This window comes from Phyllostomus discolor, chromosome 5 (genome assembly GCF_004126475.2).
Source record: "Phyllostomus discolor isolate MPI-MPIP mPhyDis1 chromosome 5, mPhyDis1.pri.v3, whole genome shotgun sequence".
In the NCBI taxonomy this organism is placed as follows: Eukaryota; Metazoa; Chordata; class Mammalia; order Chiroptera; family Phyllostomidae; genus Phyllostomus; species Phyllostomus discolor.
In genome coordinates, this window is record NC_040907.2 from 86,954,503 (window position 1) to 86,967,140 (window position 12,638).

The 12,638-nt window shown below is 39.8% G+C and overlaps 1 protein-coding gene and 1 pseudogene across 2 annotated transcripts in view; both read left to right on the top strand.

The window, feature by feature from the left end:
• Window positions 1–12,638, top strand: part of FARS2 (phenylalanyl-tRNA synthetase 2, mitochondrial) — a 555,715-nt gene that overhangs the window by 62,051 nt on the left and 481,026 nt on the right. The gene's annotated exons all lie outside the window — the stretch shown is intronic.
• LOC114496809 lies at window positions 1,798–4,095 on the top strand (annotated as a pseudogene).

Consider the following 12,638-nt stretch of genomic DNA (forward strand, 5'->3'; position numbering starts at 1 on the left):
TCAGATTGCATGCTATAAGAAAAACACTTGATAGCACATTATAAATAGGACTATGAACCTATCAAAATATTACATTAATAAACCAAAGTATTTAACAGGACACCATTTAAAGAGCTCGGAAGTTTACACTTCTGTCTTCTCAATAAGAAAATAAGCCCAACAAACTGATAGTCACTTATTAGATACATAAGAGAACTGAGGTCACAGGGCAAACTGTTTCACTATGAAATGGCGAGAGAAGTAGGTACCAAGAAGCACGGTTTACCAGAAGCAGAAGTCAGGCAGAACCTCTTCCCCTACCCCTATATACACAACCAGGATTGGTAGGAATAGTTAAGTTGCAATAGGTAAATTCCTGGAGGCTTGGTGTGCATAAGCTTGAGAATTTAAAACAACCAGGGCTCAGTATGGGGGGAGGGGTTGGAAGAGCTTTATGCTTTCATGAATTTTACTTACAGTAGTCCTTCTAGAGCCTCAGAAAAATCCTCTCCTTTTTCTGACAGTGGGAGGAGAAAAGTAAACATTTCAAAATATATCTAAAGCATTTTGTTCTCCTTAACGAAGCCTTCCCTTAGCTTAATTTACCAAAGCTTAACAGACTTGGGTTTTATCAGAATCTAACTGACTTGGGATGAGAAATACCCAGTTCAAACTCCCTTTAGAGTTTGGTCTCACCTAACCAGGAAAAAGAAAGCTAAGACACACCTGTGAAAGTCACAGTCCAGGTGCCCAGGGGCCTAGGCTCACTAAAAGACTGGGACCTAATTGTAGCACTGTAGAGGGCTTCATCTCCCCTAACATCTTACCACCATATTAATCAGGCTCCTGGATTATGACAAGGGAGTACAGCTCAAAGAACTGCAAGACTCTGACCCTGTTAAAGGGAGAGCCAAAGGCAACGGGGAGGATATAAACAAGGACACTAGAGGAAAGTTTAGCTTCTGACACCCACAACTACAGCAAACAGTAAATACAGCCTAACTTATAATTAGATCAACATAAAACCTTACACTAAAGGCTTGTTCAAGTTCCCTTTACACAGTACATCATGTCTGGCTTTCAACAACAAAAAAAAATTACAGGGTATGCTAAAAGGCAAAACACAATTAAAAATATTTTTATTGATTTTTAGATAAGGGAAGGTAGAGAGAGAGGGAGAGAAATGTGTGAGAGACACATTGATTGGTCACCTCCTGCACGCCCCCAACTGGAGACCTGGCCTGCAACCCAGGCAGGTCCTCTACTGGGAACAGAACTGGTGTCCACCCCCCTCCCCACCCCGGTTCCTAGGCCAGTGCTCAGTCCACTGGGCCATACCAACCAGGGTGGCAAAACACAATTTAAAGAGACAAATGAAGCATCAGAACTAGAATCAAATGTGGTAGGGATCTTTGAATTACCAGACTGGGCAATTAAAATACAGTTAGGCTAAGGGCTCTCGTGTCAAAGGTGGACAAAATACAAAAACAGATGGATTCAAGCAGAGGGATGGAAACTCTGGAAAGAATCAAAACTGAATGCTAGAAATAAAAAAATAAACTGCAACAGAGTGAAGAATGCCTTTTGGCTTATCAGTAAACTGGACTGCGCCAAGGAGACATTTTGTGAGCCTGCAAATATGTCAATAGAAACTTCCCAAACTGAAAAGCAAAGGGAAAAGAGAGTGACAAAACCAGAATAGAATAAGAACTGTAGGACAATTACAAAGATATCATATATAGGTAATGGGAATACTAAAAGGAGAAGAAACAGAGAAAGGAAAAGAAATATTTGAAGTAGTAATGGCCGAGAATTTTGATGGCAGACATCAAACCACAAATCCAGGTAGGTAACACTCTGCAGATAAGTTGCAAAACATCTAAACATAGATATATGATATTAAAACTGAAGGAAATCAAAGATAAAGAGAAAAACTTGAAGAAAGCCAGAGGAAATAAACACCATACCTATGAAGGCACAAGGATAAGAATTACATCAGACTTTTCTTCAGAAACCATGTAAGCAAGGAAAAACAAAACAAAACAACAACCTAGAATTTTGTATTCGGCAAAATTATTCTTCAAAAGTGAAGGAGAAATAAAGACTTTCTCAGATCCACAAAAATTGAGGGAATTTGTCACTAGTGTATCAATCAGCCTGGCAAGAATATTGAAAAGTTTTTCAGGGAGAAGGATAATGATATGGAGCAGAAACTTAGATCCACATAAGGAGAGGAAGAGATTTTTCATCATCTCTGGGTTGTAGTTTCTTCTGTGGTTTGTGAAGCTACACCTAAAACTGATGGATATTAACCCCAGATACTGAATGAAGTGGTGGCCTGTGTGGGGGTTGCTGGCCAGTGGCACTTCATGGATGTGGTGGGGCTACAGGAGGAGGTCCAGCAAGAGAACTTCAGGAAAAAAACAGATTGAGCCGAACAGACAAAAAAAATCAGTCTTAAAGTGTACTTCATGGAGCAGACCATTGGGAACTCCTGTGGTGCCATCAGATTTATACACACAGTGGCTAATAATCAAGACAAACTGGAATTAGAGGATGAGTCAGTCCTGAAACAGTTTTTGGAAATGGAGAAGCTGTACCCTGAAGACAGAGAAAAAAGCTTCAAAAGAATGAGGCCATGCAGGCAGCCAGTGACACTGTGACATAGGAAGGCCAGTATCAGGTAGATGGCAAAGTGAACTTTTATTTATGCTGTTCAGCAGTGTTGATGGCCACTTCTATGAACTTGATGGATGAATGCCTTTTCCAGTGAACCAGGGCACCAATGCAGAGGACTCACAACTGCAGGCATTGCCAACTGGAGAGAATTCACTGAGCATGAGCAAGGGGAAGTCTGCTTTTCTGCTGTGAATCTCTGCAGGGCTGTCCAATGCCCTGTAGGAGGGGACTAACCTTCCCCTCATCCCCCTCCCTTCAGTATCAAATATATTCCTACCAATATAGTCTGAAATTCTTTAGTACTTGTAGAACACAGCTGTTCTTCAGTTCTGCAGATGCACTGTGACCTTCAACCACACCCAAGTGCTAGCAGAATTTAGCTGTTAGTGGAGCAAAGTTTGTTATAAGCTTAAGATAGTGAAGCATTTCTGCTATTATATGTCATGTGCCTCAATATCTAATGCTTTAAACTGTTACTTTGGTTTATGTCTGCTGAGGCCTTTGATTTGGTTTAAATGATTTGTTCTTTAAAGAAATAAAAACTTTCTGCTTATGATAAGAAAAAAGATTTTCTACTGATAAGAAATAAATGGACTTCTGGATTTTTTTTCCCCTAAGTTATTGGTGCCATGTCTAGCACCTAGCACCCATGCCCCCTCCCATTACAGACACAGTATGATGACTTGTTGTTGGATGAAAAAAAGGAAGAGTAGCTTTGTTAACCTACAGATGCAACCTCTATATTTAAAGATAACTGATATGGACCTAATGACTTCTTTGGTGCATGGTAGAGAAGAATTTCCTCCAAAATCTCTGGGCAAAACAGCAAATGAATGAAAATCTGATGAAAGCCATCTTACTGTGTCTTATGCAACAGAACATTTTTGTTATCGTATTATCCACCAGGTTAAGTTATGGCATCATTTTGAGATAGAGCTAAAAAGAAAAGGAATTGGTTATATTGTATAGACATTATGAGCTCTTTAAAAGCCAAAAATTATTACAGCTATTCAAATTAAAAATGAAAAGACCAATGAAGCACCCATTGTGTTTTAAGTTTTAATAAGGTAAATATGGTTTGCTATTACACACATAAATAAAAAGCCTTTCCTTGTATTACCTCACTCTTAAAAAAAATAAAGGATTCTTGAAACTAAAAAGTGAGAAAAACCACTGTGGATAATCCCCTAGCTGTGATTGATGTATTTCTTGCTATAATCTCATAAGGAATGGGGATTTCAAGCACCAGGATGAATCTGTGGCTGGGTCTCGAGTTTTTGGTTCTGTTATATAGGAAACTGATTTTTGGTAGCTTAAAGAACTTTGACTACAGTTGGGCTTTTTGTGTATTTTGTTCGTTATTTTTTTCCTCTACTTTTTTCTTTTTTACTATTTTAAATTTTCTTTTTTTACTTAAATCTTTTATTTTGTGCTTATTCTTTTTTATTTCTTATTTTTATTTATCATTTTTAGTTCTTATTTTTTATTTTTTCATTTTTCTCATTTTTTGGGTGACTTGAGGGTTTTTTTGCTATTTTATTTTTAGACTTATTTTTTTCTTTTCTCCTATTTCTTTTCCTAATTTTTTCATCTTTATTTTTTTATCATATAATGTTGTAAAAATTAGTGTTGTTAGTGTAGTTAGCAGGTGACCATGGTGCTGGCCTTAAGACCATCTTTACTGATGAGATCCATATTGACAATTACTGGCTCCTCAAGAGCATCCGCCAGGGCAGCCTTACCAAAGTGATGTTTGGGCACATTATGACTGGGACAAAGGTGGCTGTGAAGGTAATTAACAAGAGTCAGTAGAGCTTTTTCAGCTTCCAGAGACTATTCCTTGAAGTATAAAGAGATGGAGGCCTTGAATTACCTATTATTGTGATACTATTTGAGATGACCTAGACCCAGGAAACACTCTCCCTGGTCATAGTGTACAGTAGTGGAGGAGAGATGTTCCATTACATGCAGGACAGAAAGAGGCTTGTGGAAAATTCTACCAGATAGTGTCTGTTCTGTAGTACTGCCACCAGAAGGTATTGTCCACTGGGCCCCAAAGCCAGAGAACTTTTTGATGTTGACCTTAATGTCAGTATTGCAGACTCTGGCTTCAGGAATGAATTCACTATTGGCAATAAACTGAATACCTTCTGTGGCAGTGCCTGCCTTATTATACCCTGGAACTCTTTCACAGCCATAATTATGATGGCCCCTTGGTGGATTTATGGAACTTTGGAGTTTCCTTTTTCTATGATGGTCATTTTATCTCTGCCTTTTAAGGGAGAGAAATTCAGCATAATGTTTCTTTCTTCATGTCCATACAGAGTGAAAGCCTGCTTAAGAAATTCCTGATCCTCAATCCCAGTGAGAAGGGCATTTTAGAGGAAATCACGAAGGGCCTGTGAATAAACATGGGCCCTGAAAAGGAACTGAAACCTTACAAATAGCCACTCTCTCAGTCCCAGGACTGTCGGCAGACTGAGTCAATCCTGTGCAAGGGCTATAAGTGAGAAGAGAACCATGACTCTTTAATGGCCTGAAGTGTGGACATTACGAATGACCTCCTTTTGGCTTCAGGGCTACAAGCACCCCTTCTGGAGGGTTACACCATCACCATGAAGTCCTTGCCTACAACTAATTCCACCAAGCTTGCAGTCTTTGCCCATCCTGTCAGACTCAGCCTAAGGTCTCTATCAGCCCAAGTTGTGGCATAGTGCCATTCCCATCTTTTCTTTGTTCTGTAACAGAAGATCATTGGCATGAGGACCAGACGTCAGGATGGAAGGCCAGCCGGACAGCAAAGTGATTGCAAATCCCCTACCTGGCCTGGAGACAAAGACTACCACCCAAGCATGGCCTCCACTGTGGCCCTGTAGTCTCCCCATGCACCTACTGTACCAGCAATGGTGCTGGAGCCTCAGGCGGGTCCAGCTTCCCTCATCTTTATGTGAAAGGCCTGGCCAGCTCAGAGGACTTTGTCTGGTGGAGGATGGAGTGCAAGTTGCTGTGGGGTTCTTTCCATGGGGTTTAAATTGAGAAACTCTGTGGTACCTCCATGGCATTCAAAGCATTATGACCAAAATAAGTGAAGGGTGAGCTTATGGGATTGCCAGGAGTCCATGGGAAGTAAGAGGAGAGGCCAGCCCCTCCACCTGCACCTGGTGAAACTTCAGAAACTGAACTGTTTTCCATGAGCATTTCTCTACTCCTCTCCTCTTCTGCCTCTTTTCTTCTGTGTTCATGGGGAGGGAGGTTGATCTTATACAAATAAAGAAAAAAATTTAATGGGAAAGCATTTAATATCTTATTTTTTGAGTTGCTTTTAATGATGGATTGTGGGAGGGGATTATTAATTTGAATCGTTCAAATGTATATTTGTTTTAGAGAATGTAGGACCATCCCTTCCTTGAGCAGATTGTGTAATGATGATAGTAACGCCAACAAATAACAGTAGCATTTACTATAGTCCAGAGACTTTCTATACCACGCCAATGTATTTTAGCCACAAATGACCATTTAGCAGATTGGGGAATTAATACTGAGGGAAGTTAAATAGCTTGTTGACATCACGGACCTGGTGAGTGGCAGAGCTTGAGTCCCAAGCTTGTGCATTCAACATTCATGCTCTCTGGCCTCCCTAGGCCCAAGACTGTGGCCTCTAGTACCCTGTTTTTTGGTGACCTTTTGAAATTGATTTTACTGTGTCTCTTAAATGGATAATTCAGTCATATGAGAGATGAGACAACCAAGTATTTAGTGTACCACTCTTAAGCGCCTCTTGTGATTTAATTTGTCTGCAGTCCTTTAAGTCTTCTCTGCACAAACAGGCACAGCTGATCCTGAGTACAAATTTACCTGGCATTCATGAAAAAACAGTGAAGCTTTTCAGAGTGCTGGACTTACTAAGAGTATATGGAACTCCGTTTAGCCCAAAGGATGGGGTCTTGTAGGCCCCCTAATAGGCAAGTTGGCCTCTGTGGTGTTGCAGATTTGGACATGCTTTTATCCCAGAGCTCGGCACAACCAGAGGCAGGCTGGAGGAAGGCCGCTGCAGATGCATTGATGATGGAAAGATCCACAAATGGAGAGTGAAAGCAGTTGACCAGTTGACTGACCTTCAGTTTAACCCACTGCTGCTATTACCTGAACTGAGTATTGTAAGCTTTTAGCTCTGCCAAGTGCCAGCTTTATGCTATGGCTGGAAAGCATTTTGCTCTTTCCTTCTCTTACTTCTTTGCTTTCTTCTGACCTCTTAAGGCAGTACAGAGACTGGCACAGATATTAAAGTTAAGAGCCATTTTAATAGATGGAATAATGGGTGAGAGAAAGTAAAACTTCTTTATAGGGATAGGACAGGTTGGGAAATTGATTTGGGTCTCTTGAAACTTGAGAAAATAGTGCCTTTTTTTTGTTTTAAATGTTTCGGTGTTTTATTTATTTTATATTTATTGTTGTTTAAGTACAATTTTCTCCATTTTCCTCCTACCACTCCCTGCCGACCTCAGCCATCCCCACTTCCCACCCTTGATCCTATCCACTTTGGTTTTGTCCATGTGTCCTTTATACTTGTACCTGAAAACCCTCCCCCCCCATCCCCTCCCACTTCCCCTCTGGTTACTGTCAGTTTGTTCTTAATTTCAGAGTCTCTGGTTATATTTTACTTGCTTGTTTGTTTTGTTGATTAGGTTCCACTTACAGGTGAGATCATCTGGAGAGCATTATGCTAAGTGAAATAAGCCAGGAGGTGAAAGAAAATTGTGCTTTTTAAGAGTTCAAGTTTTTGGTGTCAAAGGAAGTTTGTTAATTTTGTTTTTTTTTTTTTAACTGAAAGCTACCATTGGAGTCATCTCTCATCTGTATCCGAAATGTCAGTTATGGGTGAGAGGTGATCTTACAGAAAGGATCTGACCTACTCTTGGGTCCCAAAGGGAGGAAAAGTAATAGATTTCTCCTGTTCTGGGGTTGCTTGTACAAAACGACCATTGTCCCATTATTCTCCTGACATTAGTGTTAATTTCAGTAAGCTATGTGATTTGCATTTTTCATGGTGTTCATGTTTGTTTAAAATCTTGTATAAAAATGTGGATTCATGCATTGGGCTTGATGTGTTCTTGCAGTTTGTAAAAGTCGCCTTTAGGGTGGGACTTGGACAGGAGCAGAGGGAAGGAAACAGTAGAGGTGGACTGGGAGTATGGGAGTGTTGAGGTTCAATGGTCTCATATGTATTTATATTTCCCTCTCATAATGGATCCCTGGCCTCTGTGCCTTGAAGGAGACAAAGTTAGGACAGTGCCAGGTTGGTGAGGTGAGAGCATTGCAGAGAGGGCAAAATTTTGTGCTAAGTTTTGTTATATCTACTTCATCCCCATTAGGTAGATGTCATCTGTGTTTAGTGTATGCTCCAGAATAATTTTTCATCCATATAGAGATCTGTCATATAAATGACTTAACTAGTACTTGAACAATGATTAAAATAAAATTAAAAAAAGTAAAATAAATGACTTAACTTTTGAAAGTTACCCTAAGTAAATCTGGTTGGATGTTGGACCTCCAGTCACCACCTTTCCTTCTCTCTCCTCTCCTTTCCCTAAATCCATCACACACAATGTCTTACTTATCTTTAGAAAGTCATTAGACATGTACTGTAGGAAGTGCTATAGCATTTCCCTGTAATCATTAATGCAGTATAATGAGATGCTTGTTTAGCTGCTGTGAATCACGTCACAAAAAATACAGCTACTAAAAGTACATGGTGTGAAGGAAAGTAAATGCCTTTTGCTTTTAGGAGAATTCAAACAATTTATTATTTCCCATCATTCTGTGGCTTGATTGGGTAGTCCTGTTACGCATAGTGTTGGCTTTACTCATGCATTGATTTTACACGGCAGCTAGGCTGGGCTGGGAGTTCCAGGTTGGCTTGTCTCACCTGCCTGGTGTCTTGGTGCTGGTTTTTGGCTGGGATACTTTGATTCATCTTCTCATGGCTTCTCAGGAAAGTAAATGTCTTACAGTACTTTTAAATAAACAATGGTATTGAGCTTTCTGTTTTTTTCTGGTTTTCATATGTGAAATAAAAATCTTAGTAATTTATTAGTTTTCAAAGTATCATTTAAGATAGAAGAAAATAGAGGCCTTTGTTGAGTTGAATGAATGATAATTCACACCTTGCTTTCTGGCTTGCAATTTGAGGGGTTGGTGGTAGCACAATGATGTCTTTATTTTGGGAAGGTACCTATGAGAACAAGTACAGTATGATCACAAGTCAAGAAAGTCTCAGAATCTTACTTCCTACTCCTTTCTCCAGAATGGACTAATGACTTTACATTCACAGATTTCTCCTTTACATTTTTCCCTGCTTTGCATGTGATGTCACAAAGTTCTGCTATCGCCCCTCCCCCCACCCCCTTTGATAAAATCACAGCTATTTAGAACTCTAGTGCACCACTCCTGAGCTGCTGGCTCACATCTCCCTGCCCAGTGAGCAGGCACCATGGCATATCCTGAGCTGCAGTGTGCTGTGTACTTATGTTTTCTCAGACCTGAGATGACATTTAGAGTGGGAACTGAGCTTTTTCCAGAGTCAGACTCCTTGTGAGGCCACTGAAGAGGCCAATCAAGGGTCCTTCCTTCCTCTGGAAGGACCCTTGATTGAAAATTTTGTGGTAGGTTTTTGGCATGTCCTTTGGGCTGAGGTGCAGCCCTTTTCTGCTTAGAGTTTCCTCTTGAATATGACCAGCACAGTGGTCGGCACCTAACAGTGCTCAGAAAATAGCATTTTTTTCCCCCTGCAAGGAAGTTATAAAAGTAGACCTACAGGGGAATTTCAGAAGAGAGACCATTCTGTACAGCTCACATGTATCAGGAATATTCTGTGGATGAGGCTGATTTGAGCCAAGAATTGAAGGATAGGTTCCTCATTCATTCACCAGATGCCATAGTCTACCTGGTACGGTTCCAATACTGTTATGGAATGAGAATAAGTGACCAAAAACAAACACAGGGTTTGCAATCTGGTGAGCAAGACGAATCACCAAATAATGATGCAAATAAATATAATCTACCTATAAAGTGAAATTTTCACATTTCCTACTAAATTTTCAGTAGGAAAGTGGTGAAATAAATTATAACATGTTCTTTTCATTTAATGTAATACAGTTTTTGAAATTGTTTCAAAGAATTGTAAAATGATTGCAGTGACATTGGGTATTTAAAAATTGAGCTATTATAAAAGTATAGAGTGTAATGTATAAAAGCAAATGCATGTTTGCCTATGCAAGGGAAGTTGGTTACATAACACATTGAACAGTAGCTATACCCGGTGATGAGACTGAAGCATAGAGCATGTTCTTGTGAAACAGTCCTGGTTTTGCCAGGCAGCAAGTATATTTGTTTTCTTTTTTAATCATATACCATTGTGTAACTGTACACAGTTAGATGCTTTGTATGCTTTAATTGAGGAGCTAAAGTCTTACCATGTGTTCTTTCTCTGATCATTGTTTCATTTGGTTTTGATGGGGCGGAGAAGTAAGCTACAGATCACTGAGGGCTCTTCTCGCTGAGCGGGACAGGGTGGTCCTGGTGAAAGCTCTCCTCCCGTGGGGCTCCTGGAGATGCGACTTGGGCCCTGAGTTCCTCTCGGTGTCTGTGCAGACAGGATTCATTGTTCTCTGTCTGCTGTTTGTTTTGTTTTGTTTCATTTTTTGTTTTGTTTTGTCTTTGGTCTGGTATTTTTGAGGAGAAAAACTTATGTCCAAAGGGGAAAGTTTCAAAAATGCTTCCAGAGATAATAATGATGGGAGTTTGATTTTTATGTCTGTATTCCTCTTCATCTGACTAAACTCTTGTGTTATTAATCAAAGTCTGGATTGTTGTGGATTATTTCTACTATTTTATAGGCAATGGGTTCCATCTTCTCTAACACCCACCAGAAATTACTGTTTTATTTGAAAACTTTTATCTTGGAAGCCACTGCAATGTTATTATTTTTATTAGCTTATGACATCAATAATTTTGTTTCTGGGTGGGATTTCTTTTTTTGTTTTTGTTTTTATTAAAGTATCTGTGTATTTTCAGGGGGGAAATTAAAAGTATTTATTATGGAGGTATAATGATATAACCACAAGGATAGAATATGGCATGTAATTTGTCATTAAATGTGAAAATTCTAGAAGTTTTCCTTCTAATCTGCAATGTTTTTTTCTCTCAAGGCAGTTTTTCTTTCTCTATGTCCTATTACGTATTTTAAAAACCCACTGGGTCATTTAAACTGACAGAATTCTAACAGACAGGATAATGTTGCATGTCTTTCATGGCATCCTGGGCTACCCTTCTTGGCTCAATAGAGATACCAAGGGTTGGCCTTGTAAAGACAGGGTTATGTTTACATCATGATTTATGAGATGCTCAAAAGTTTTCCTACAGCTTTCCCTACAGCCAGAATTACACAAGTAGTGAGTTATGCTTTTCTTACAGACTTTTCATTATGAGTTACTCTTATGTTATGAATATGTAGGATTGAGAACAGCTGTCATCCAGAATTGTAACTAGGGTTTCCTGTCAGCCAGCTGGGAAGACAGAGCCGGATGACCAGACTGGTGAAGGTTTTGTTACTGCTGGGCCTGAGGAAATAGCTGGCAGGAAGCTGGTCTCACCAAGGACTTCCCACGGCTGACTCTGGTTCTGCAGTGATAGCAGCCCCTATTGTACAGGGCTGTACAGATATACAGAAAGGAGTGAGGATAATGAACTTACACAGTTCCTGCTTGAAACTGATTAGCATTTTTCTTCTGGGGTTTATTGTCTTCACCAATTAATGTATAATTGATTCTACCTTTTTCCCCCCTTACCTGCCAATCACTGCTGTTTTTAGGGATAATTGCAGGGAAGAGACTGTCATTTTTTACCAAAGTGTTTGTTACAGTTTCTTTCTGCTCTTATGTGATACTGTGGATCCTACCACCTCTGAACCATCTTCTCTTCCCTTTCTCAGTTCTTCTGTTTCTTGTATTTTGAACATGTCAGTAAAGGAGCCCTTGAATTATTTTTGTGAAATGAATTTCCATTTACCAACGTATTAAGAGCACACATTCAGGGACCCAAAACAGGTATATAGTTAACTATGTACAGAAAGTGTTTGAGAAGTTGTAGTTGTTTATTGTAATACTGTGATGAAATGATGAAATCTAGCCTTACTGGGCTTGGCTTGAGCCCCTGAGATGTAATCCCTCTTCTAGAAAGATGTGCATTAAGAGTACAGTGTCCTGTGGAAGGAGAGTCAGATAGGCTTTCCACGGAGAACAGACCACATGTTTCCTTTGTCACTTCCCTGCCTCCTTAGATTGTCATGTTGAGAGACATGCTATCTTGCAGCAGGAAGGAGTTTGTTAGCAAGCGCTGGCAAACATCTGGTTCCTTGTGCTTCCTATGTAGCTCACAGGTGCAGAATTCAAGAAATTTGACATTTTATCAAATATGGCTTTCACTTGTAAGTGTTCCTTTTAATTTTGCTTAGTCTTTTTAGATTAAAAAAGAATATTTCTGTTTGCTTGGTTACCCCATAGATACATGGCATATTAATCCTTTTTGATATCTCATCCCTTTGTAAGTTGGCAGCTTTTGTAGATGTTTTAAATTTTTTTTCCTCTGTCAAAGGGAAGAGAAATTGCTGAATACTGCATGTCATAGCACTTGAGGCAGATCTTTTTCCAGCTTGAATACGCAGCTAAGGAAATTGCCAAAGTGATGCATTATTAATTTTTTGCTACCATCAGGGAGCAAAATGAGTACACCTAATGAGTATGCTAAATGCTGCCTCTCTGCTGTCCAGCAATAGGCAGAGACTGCCATGGTCTCTGCTGCTTTGTCTGCCTCCCTGTGCAGGGGCCGGTTTCAGCTGTGTCTGACTCCCAAGCCTCAGGGATGTAGGGATCACCCAGTTGCTGAAGAGCAGGAGCAACAAGCATTTCTTGTAGGGCGTACAA